Source organism: Cynocephalus volans, chromosome 8 (assembly GCF_027409185.1).
Source record: "Cynocephalus volans isolate mCynVol1 chromosome 8, mCynVol1.pri, whole genome shotgun sequence".
NCBI classification, from domain to species: Eukaryota; Metazoa; Chordata; class Mammalia; order Dermoptera; family Cynocephalidae; genus Cynocephalus; species Cynocephalus volans.
In genome coordinates this window covers 114,628,986-114,639,536 of record NC_084467.1, presented here as the reverse complement: position 1 = coordinate 114,639,536, position 10,551 = coordinate 114,628,986, and positions in this window count along the sequence as shown.

Below are 10,551 nucleotides of genomic sequence, written 5' to 3'. Positions count from 1 at the left end.
TATAGGAAGTTTAATGCAACTGTCTCTGGAAGCACAGACCTATCTCTCTCCTTTCTTTATGACAAATTTTACAGTTTCTGGTCCCTCAAATACCACAGACTGTCTCTCCTGTCTACTTTGTCCCCCCCACCCCCCACTCCCTACCATATACCATTCATCAGCCTCTTTACTCTTGATTACAGGAAAAATTTAAATTCTTAAATTGCTTCCAAAAACTTGTTTAGGCAAAGTAGACAAGAGCTATGTTTCTGTAAAAAAAAAAAAAAAAAAAAAAAAAGCAATGATGGGTCAAAATAGCCTCTGATTGCTGCTATAAATAATAAAAATGTTGTAGACAAAGGCATGATGGAAAAAAATTAAAGAAAAGAAGCTGACATACGGTGAAATAGAGGCACAAAGGACAAGGTACACAAAAAAGAGGACATATTTGGAATAAGAGCATCTGCCCTCCACCCAGCAGAGTTTGCCTCTGTGCTTTGGGCCTAGCAATCTGACATACACCCAACAGTAAGTTATAAACCAGTAAGATGTAAAAAGAAGATGAGGATCTTAGAATATCCGGTTGGCATAGTGGTTAGGAAAGATTCTGCAGAGACTTAATAACAATGTGAGTACTGTGTGAGGTATATTTAGGGATTGATTCTTTCTGTTTTATGAAGAAAAGAGACACAGCAGGGCAAAAAGAGAATAAAATTTGGACCAATGGGAAATGCTGACTGCAGCTTGCCAGTTGTCCAACCTTTGGATCTTATTATCCTTTCTAAACCTCCGTTATCTTATCTATAAAATGGAAGTAAGTGCTCGTATATCACAGGGTTGTTGAAAGATTGAATGAGAGCTTCTAAGAAATGCCAATTGCAAAAAGGGTGTATAATAAATGGTAACTTTAATATTCAGATCATTGTTGTTATTATGGAAAATATTGTCCCTTATGGACATTCCAAAAGCAGCTTATCAGGAGATCTCTAGTGACTTTTACCGTGTTGCTGCCACCATCTTTTTCTGTACTGGATCTCCAAATACAGGCCCATATGTAGAATCCTTCACACATTTGTACATCCTAAGCATGGAAGTGACTCTGCAGAAAGCACAAGTTTCTTCTTCCAATCTTCAGAGAATATTTTAGTCAGAGTTCTTGGTTCAAGCAACAGAAACCAATTCCAGCTTTCTTTTCAAAAAAAGAGGATACTTTACTGGAAGGATGTCAGGGACTCAGAAAATCGGAGGGCTAAGCTTAGAAAATGAGTGGAAAAAAGAGAGAGCCGGTGGCTCAAGCAGCAGGAACCACTGCAAATGTCATGCTACAGAAATGTTGTGATCCACGTATTGATCCATCCACAGCAGTGTCTTCACACCCTAGTGCCACCAGCTCAAGCTGCAAAGTCCTGGGATAGAAATCTGACTGTCGGGCCTTGGTCTATCTTTGGACAGCATAGGGGAAAGGAATGGAAGAATCTTGTTACTTGAACTTTTACAATGAGAGGCTGCATTATTCTCCACCAATACCATACATCAGGGGAGTTGACCTAAAAGGAAATCAATGAAATGAAAAAAATAAAACAAACAAAAAAAAATTGCAAGGGTATTTTATACCCAAGACATCAAATAAGTAAATTAATAACAAGAATCTTCTAAAGACAGTAACTTGGGCTTCTCAGAATCTGACTAATTAGGCCTATTCTCCTATTTCCCTTCTTAGATTTCAGAGAACATCCTTGGGATATGATTCTTTGAAAGTCGCCTTCCTATAAATTTCAACATACTAGCCTCCTGGGAACGTTAATTACCACAACTCTGACACCAGTTCCGGGTCATCGAGATTTTTCAAGACAGTCTACTATTTATATTGTGATGTCTATCCTAGGGCATCTTTATGAGAGTACTAAACTTTGCCTAGTCTCAGCCCCACAGATAACTAAAATTATTTGTACATGGCCTGCTTCAGCACCCCATATCTTACCTCCTACAACCACACTTCTGTACACTCAGTTTCTTCCCTACCCGGAAAACTCTAGGATATTGAAAGAACCTGAGTCTCAGAAGTCCTAGATTCTGTATGTTACAATCACAGATTTATTTGATTAACCATTTAAAACATTTTCTTTACTCCCTACTTTTTACTCTGAAATAGGAGAATTTTTGATTTGATGTGTTTTGTGATCCTTATTTAAAAACTACACTTGCTGGTGTGACTTACCCCCAATACCTAATCAATTTCTTTTTACTTTCTTAATTTATGCCATTCTTACCTCCTACAAACCAACAATAACTCCAATCCAGCTCTTGTAACCAACAAAACTTGTGCTGAGATAGGAACTCCACCCAACTGCCAAGAACTGGACCAGGAGACAAGCTTAGAAAATCCTCCAAATATCTGAACCTAAGAAATGTCTTCTTGAACTTGAGAGAGAGCACTATATTCAGAAGTAACCACTGGGTGAGGAAGGGAGAAAAGGAAGAGACTTTAGGTCCAGTCTTCCTCTTTCAGGCAGAATTCTTTTCTGGATAGTTGACGGTTCAGTGTTCTTCATCCCTTTGCTACACCCAACTTTTTTTTTCAGCCATAAGTTATTCCATGATGTGGAGACGATGCAAGAGGGGTTACTCCAAAACGGGTTCAAAACTTTAGGGTCCCATACAGAAGAACTTTTCTGTTAAAGAGGAGTGGATCATTCTGCTGAGTTGAGAGAGCTGTGGGAAAGCTTCTTTCTTGAGGCCAAGTCTCTTTGAGAACTCTCTCACTGGCCTCCTGACATTTTTATTACCTCTTTTTTTGTCCCTGACTTACTCTACCAAATCCTGAACCAGAAGCAAAGGCAGGATAGTGAATGGGTTTTGTCCCTCACTATTCTGTGTCCCTATTAAGTATACTATTCATTCAAGCATTAATTCAACTAGACTGCATTTAGGCCACTTGGCTTAATACTATGTATTGACTCTGTGGGAAATATAAAAATCCTAATACACATGTATTTACAAATGAACACATTGTTGATTCATATAATGTTGTTAAATAAGTTAGTTGCAATTAGAAATCAGGAGATTTCACATAAAAATATGTATTTTGGACTTCTCTTAAAAAGTTGGAAAATCGGGTAGTACCAGATCTTTAGACCTGTTGACAATACTCAGAAGTTGAATAGCTGCTGCTACCTTCAAATGGAGTGTGTGTTCTCCAGTTGACTACAGTCTCCAACACTCCCTGTCCTCTTCCTGACACTGAAGCCAAGTGACAGCTACCGTTCAGTCTCTCAAATTTCCAATTGTCTTAACTTACCGTGGATTTAAGAAGAGAGTGACTTTTTACCCCTGTCTCTACTAAAAATGTGAAAAACAAAATAGAGTAAAAGAACTTGTGGTTTTAAGAAAAAAGGAAGAGATGGTTTCTTTGTGAAAGTAAAAAAATGTTTCTAAATATATATGCAAATAAAATGGGTCTTTGTTGATTAAATATAAATAAAGGCATCCTTATAAATAAGTTATAATAAGAATTACAACAGGCTAGAGAAAGACGCATGTTGAAGAACATAATAAACTGAAAAATAAAGAACTGAACTTTAAACTGGGTTTCCTTTTAGCGTTCATAAATTAAAAAGTACCACTTTAAAATGTAGTATGTATTACAAGAAGTTTTCCATGCACAAAAGCTTCCACAGAGGTCAAATCCATAAAAGAATGTCTATTTTTTAAAAAAATTTTAGAGGCAAATAAAAATTGCATTAATTTATGTATACAATATGATGTTTTGATGTATGTATACATTGTGGACTAGTTAAATAAATCAAGCTAGTTAACATATGCATTACCTCATATACTTATCATTTTTTTTGTAATAAGAACACTTAAGAATCTACTCTCTTAGCAATTTTCAAGTATATAATATATTAACTGTAGTCACCATGATCTCTTGGACTTATTCCTCCTAACTGAAACTTTGTATCTTTTGACCAACATCTCCTCAACCCTCTCACCCCACAGCCTCTGGTAATCAGCATTTCAGTCTCTGCTTCTATGAGTTTTTGACTTTTTTAGATTCCTCATATGAGTGAGATCATGCAGTTTTTGTCTTTCTGTGCCTTTCTGTTCACCTAACATAAGGTCCTTCAGATTCAGCCACACTGTCACTAATAACAAGATTTCAGTTTTTTTAAAAGGCTGAATAGTATTCCATTGTGTATTTATACTGCATTTTCTTTATCCATTTATCCACTGACAGACACGTAAGTTTGCTAAATATCTTGGCTGTTGTGAATAATGCTGCAATGAACATGGGAGTGCAGATATCTACTGACTTTATATCCTCTGGATATATACCCAGAAGTGGAATTGCTGGATTATATGGTAGTTCTATTTTTAATTTTTTGAGGAACCTCCATACTTCTTTCCACAATGGCTATACTGAAGAGTGTCTACTGAGGGCAATGAAATTATGTTTCCTTAAGAGAAATTAGCATTGGCTGATGTTCAGGAAGTGAAAATATGGCTTTAGAACTGAAAGGCTCAGTGTGTGAAAAATTTAACTAATGCATGACATTTTTCTACAGCCATTTATAAGAATATAAATATAAACAATGCCATCTGAGTTAACTATATTAATTTCAATATCATTAAGAATTAAGATGGGACTAAAAACTTTGGTCATGGTGACAACAGCATATTAAGATAATTGTGTATAACAAACCATCCCAAAACTTAGTGACTTAAAACAACAGCCTATTTATTTATCTCACGATTCTGAAGCTTGGCAACTTGGTCTGGGTTGCCTCATTTAGATTGGCTGGGATGACCGAGTCCTCTGTTCGTGGTCTTTCATCCTTCAGCAACCTAGTCCAGGTTTGTCCACATGGCAGTTATAATCTTCCAAGCAGCGAAGGCAGTTATGCACAGCGTCTTGAGACCCTCATTCAAAACTTGCATAGCATTGCTTCTGCCACATCTACTGGCCAAAGCAAGATTAAAGAGAAACAGTTCATCAACCCACAACACGTATGACAGCAAATGTGTGGGTTTTCCACAGCAAACAGGTTTCCAGTTCTCTACAGACACCATCTGGGTGTCCCACAATTTAATTCACTTCCGACACTAACTAGTCAGTGAGGGCAGACCCCATGAGTTAAGGGTTCAGTCCCAGAAGACTGCTCTCCACCTCAGATGCCAGTCATAAGTATTGGGTCTCCAGCATACCCACATTTCTGCCCAACGTGGTTACAAACTGGGGGTTCTCACAAGCCCCTCCTCAGGTTTAGTCATTTGTTATAACAGCTCACAAAATAGAGAGAAACATTTTACTTACCTTTACCAGTTTATTATAAAGGAAATGATAAAGGACACAGTTGAACAGCCGAGTGAAACAGTACTTAGGGCAAGGTCGGGAAAGGTCCAGAGCACAAGAGCTTCTGTCCTTATGGAGTTGGAGTCCACTACTCTTCCAGCACATGGATATGTTCAGGAACCTTGAAACTCTCTGTATGAGGGATTTTAATGGAGGTTTCATCACAGAGACATGATTCATTATTGACTTTATCTCCACTCCCTTTCCCCTCCCTAGGGAATGAGGAGTAGAGTTGAAAGTTCCAAGCGCCTACTCATGGCTTAGTCTTTCATGGCTTCTAACCAGCCCCCATCCTGAAGCTATTGAGGAGCCCACCAAGAACCGCATCATTAGAATAAAAGACACTGCTATCACCCAGGAAATTCCAAGCGATTTAGGAGCTCTGTGTCAGGAACTAGGGTCAAAGACCAAATATTAGGGCACAAGATGCCCTTAGCATTCCTATCATTCAGGAAATTACAACAGTTTTAGGAACTCTGTGTCAGAAACCAGGGGCAGACCAAAGATATATTTCTTACCACATCACAAAGACACAAGGTCAAACCATATTCAAAAACTAGAGAAATAAATTCTACCTCTTTATGGGAGGAGCTGCAAAGTCACATTGTAAGAATATGGATGCAGGGAGAAAAAGAATTTGTGGCCATTTTTGCAATCTACCACAAGTCTTGAAAAGTTGAATATGGCCTGGACGAATTAGTAAACAGAATATGGATGTGCCCATACTGTGATCTGTGCTTACACTGAATTTATAACATTTAAATTTAAGATGGCAATGTTTTACAATGACAAGAAACTAGAATCCATCATTACATCATTCATCAGCAATTGCTCTGTGCTAAAAAGTTAGAGATAGAACATATTTCAAACTCAGTAATTAAAACCATGAGCTAGATATGTTCCTGAGGTTAGAAGCACAGAGAGATTAACACTCTCCTTGATGAATGAGATGCCGAGTATGGTGATAAGCTGCACGTGAATTTTAGGTGGCTTACTTGTGGCATGGTAAATTGAAAGAAAGTAACTTGCTCACATCATCTACTGAACAATCTTGGCCTTGGCTCCTCACCAAAGATTGTGTCAAATACTTGGCCTTTTTAGTAGATAATACAACCCATTTAAACACTCCATTTCTCAGATAAGCATTCATGAGTAATTATCCTAAATTATGATCCTATTCACTGAAACCAGTTTCCAGAAATAAAAAGAATGGATTGAACTACATATCCTAAATTGTGAATTTGAAAAGTGAATTAGAAAAATAAAAATCTGAAAATAAACCAGCATAGTTGAATTGGTTTCTTTCAATTAATATCAATAGTGGGGCTGAAGAGTTACAAATAGAAATAATTGAAGAGTAAGGCAAGACAACACTGAAAAACAATGTAAAAACACTGAAAAGCAATGTAGAAGTGCCAGAATTCTACAAATATCTCAGAAGTTATCCTGAATATAAAAACTATTGTGCAAAGTTTCTACCCGTGGTCAGAATTGCCTACATTTGCAAATAGCTGTTTACCTTTATAAAACAATACTACTAAATATTGCAGCCATTTAAAGAATGCAAATTTGAATCCTATGTTGCACATACAATGTAAATGTAAATTCTGACCCTGATTTCTTTATGCAGAAGAAATGCCAAGTTTCTAGTTCCCAATTAAGAAATAATGAACAATGAAGAAAAATTATTATTTCTGCATTTGTTTATGTTTTTCAAATTTGTATTTAAAATACAATCTCCAATAAGTGCTTGTGTTACGTTACACACATATCTAATAGTTCAGTGAAAATAACTAAATTTTATTGCATTCTGGTAGTTCATTTTTCTTACACCTCACTTTCTTCACTCTACATTGCCTGTCTGACTTCCATAGGCTTTGAATCTGTACCCCTTGAAAAAGGCTGAGTCAGATTTAAGCAGCTGCCTGGGGCACCAATGTATAAAAAGCAATTAAACCAGAGTAAATCAGTAAAACGTAAACTTGCTTCACTCTCATAAAGAAAAGAGCACCCTTCAGTGTAATTTTTTAAAAATATGCCCCTCTAAAGCACCCTTCTCTGTTAAATGTTCCAGATAAAAATGAGTAGTCACAAATGGAATTTGAAAGCCATATAATGCATAGTTTAGTGTTGTTTACCAATGGATGGGTGATTTTACTTTAGTATCTAAATTTTAAATGATTTAATATATAGCCTACCAATAAATTGCCTTGTTTAGGTGTTGGGAAAATAGAATAGTTTGATCAAGCCCCCTCACCTCAGGGCTGGTTAGGGGTGGTTCAGCACATTCTTTGTAAACAAATTGTGTGGGGGGGTGGAGTTAGTGCACATGCATGCCAATGTATCTTTTTAGTTTTGTTGCTAGTGTGCATTAGAGAGTGTGAGTAGCAGTGGCCCTGAACTGCTGGTCTGCAGAGAGCTCAAGTCTTAAAAGAGAGCATGTTTACTTTGCTGGCAGCCGCTCAGTTTTTCTTTGGACTTTGTTGAGTTTCTGAGTTTCTTTTTGGACTGCCTAGCTCTGAGACGTGTATGTGCTGAATAAAGACTACTCTTTCTTCAACCAAGTCTCCAAGGACCTTTTTTTCAGTTACCTAGCTCATAGACCTGCATGTGAAGGGTTTGTGACCCAGTCTGGACAATGGGCTTGAGGGGTCTGTGAGCTCCAGACCCAGCCCTAGCTTTACATTAGGAAATCACAAAATATAATTAAAAGTTACAGTTTTAAATTTTTTATTTCGGTGATTCTTTTTCAAAATATTAGCTGGGTTTGGGCCAATAGAAGTGAAGTAGTAAGAAAATCAGTTTCTAAATAAAATAAAATTAATGGAACACAGTATCTTTCTTCCCCTTCCTGATAAATGTTAGGTGCCTTCCTAACTTTTTCAGGGGCAGGGCAGCAGCACAAATGGAAGACTTCATAGTATACATCTGGAAATTTAAAAGTTATAAATCAATTGAATAAACTAATAAAATGTGTTTTGTCCTCCTACCTTGACAAATATACCTTCATAATTACCTGGAAGTCGTGGTTCAAATATAAAAGTTTTGGATCCTTGGAATTTCATACTGGAACATGGCAAGGTAAGGAAAATAAGCTTCTGGTCTCTGGCCCAAAGCCTGCAGCTTCCTCTTTCTTTTCCCATCCCCAGTTTCATCCCACAGCACAATACATGTGGACAAGCCAGCCTGCACATCCGAGCTGCTTACACATCCTACCAACAGCAGTACCTTGGCCATCTCTTAAAAAAAGATAATCAAATGCAGCAAAATGTTAATGATTAAGGAATCTTGGTGAAGAGAATACAGGTGGTTCATTATATTATTCTTGGCATTTTTCTAAAAGTTTAAAATTTTTCAAAATAAAAATGTAAGGAAAATAAAAATTTTGGTATTAAAAAAAAGTCTCCAAGGAGCAAAGCATATTTGGCTTGACTACACAGCTTGTAAGTGATAAAGCAAAACTATAGCCGGGCCTTAGACTTCAAATCTAGTGTCTATTCCACACCCTCTGCCACATCAATGTGGGCACTAAGGATCTATGATTATGTTCTCATTTTGTCCCAGTTTTTGAACAGAAAGATCTGTATGTTCATGAAGATGGAGGGATCTCAACTTAGAATAAGAAATCATCTTGTAAAAGTCTCTAAAACCAAAAAAGATTGTCCTTTACTATTGGAGGTTGGAAATAACCCTATCTGCAGAAAAGAAACATAAAATAAGGCTTCCAGATAGAACTAACCTATAAAGGAATCTAACTGAGCTTACTCAATGCCTTTTCTTTGAAATTCAGAGTTGACTATTACAAAGGATTATTCTTCCATCACTAATAAATGGCTATGGAAACCATTATATATAGCCACTGGTTTTGGAGTAGAGGTTATGAATCACAAGAACGACAAATGTATTTTCCCACTCATAAAGCACTACCAAGACCAGAGACTCCCTATCACTTACTTTAAAATGTATACTCTTCCCTCAGTGATAAATAACATACTCAGCACCCAGATCTTGGTTTCTACATACCATTCTCCACTAAAAGGAACTGGGATTCCTTAGAGACATAGCTGATTCAAGACCTGGGGCAGAAAAATGCAAGATGAGCTGGGAGCATCTTGTGTGTCAGAAAGTAAGGAAGTGCTCCAAAAGGCAAGAGGGTGGGGCATGTCAGAGGGACACAGGATCGAACCTGAAAGAGCTCTCAATGATCAAAGTTGGCACAATTTGAGCAACCAAATAAATAAAGTAGCATTGTATTATTACCCAAAGCATAAAATAAATATATGAGTCCATAGTGACATAAATAAATGATTGATTGAATAACTGCATGAATAAATAGATAAATAAATAGGGGAGAAGAGACGAATCTTTTGCAACCCACCCCCTCACCCCCTGAGTGTAGGCTGGACTTAGTGACTTGATTCCAAACAAAAGAGTACGAAAAGGAACAAATAGTAACTTTACATTGAAGAAACGTAGCAAACCCTTCCTTAACCCCACCAGTGACAAGTCATTGTGATACCATACACCGCCTAATAGGATGTGATGAGAAGGACACTGTCTTTGCAGTACTCTTTCTGAAAACCCATAATCGTAGTCTAATCATGAGTAAAAACATCAGACAAACCCAGATTGGAAGATATTACAAAACACGTAACCAGTATTCCTCAAAGCTGTCAAGGTCGTGAGAAACAAGGAAAGACTAAGAAACTGTCACAGACCGGAGGAGACTAAGGAGAGAGAACTAAATGTGATGAGGTATCTTGCTTGGATGGGATACTGGGAGAGAAAAAGGACATTAATGAAAAAATTGATGACAGCTGAATAAAGCCTGAAATTAAGTTAATAGTAATGTACCAATGGCGGTTTGTTAGTTTTGACAAATGTACCACCATGGGGTGAGATGAAAAGTAGGCAGAGCTGAAACTGGGTGAGATATATGAGAACTCTCTGTACTATCTTTACAATTTCCTATAAATCTAGAATTATTCCAAAACTCAATTAATTTTTAAAATGTAGAGTTTTAAATGCTGCATATTTATATGTATATTTAATATATATGAAAAGTTCACAATTTTCAGTTTCTTACATTGTCACTAAAAACAAGTATTTCTGTCCTTCATTAACATAAAATCTAAAAGTTGTCCCTGATTAGTCAAGCAACTGCTTAATAAATTATGGCATATGCAATCCATGGCTGATGTTTCAAAGTGAAATCACAC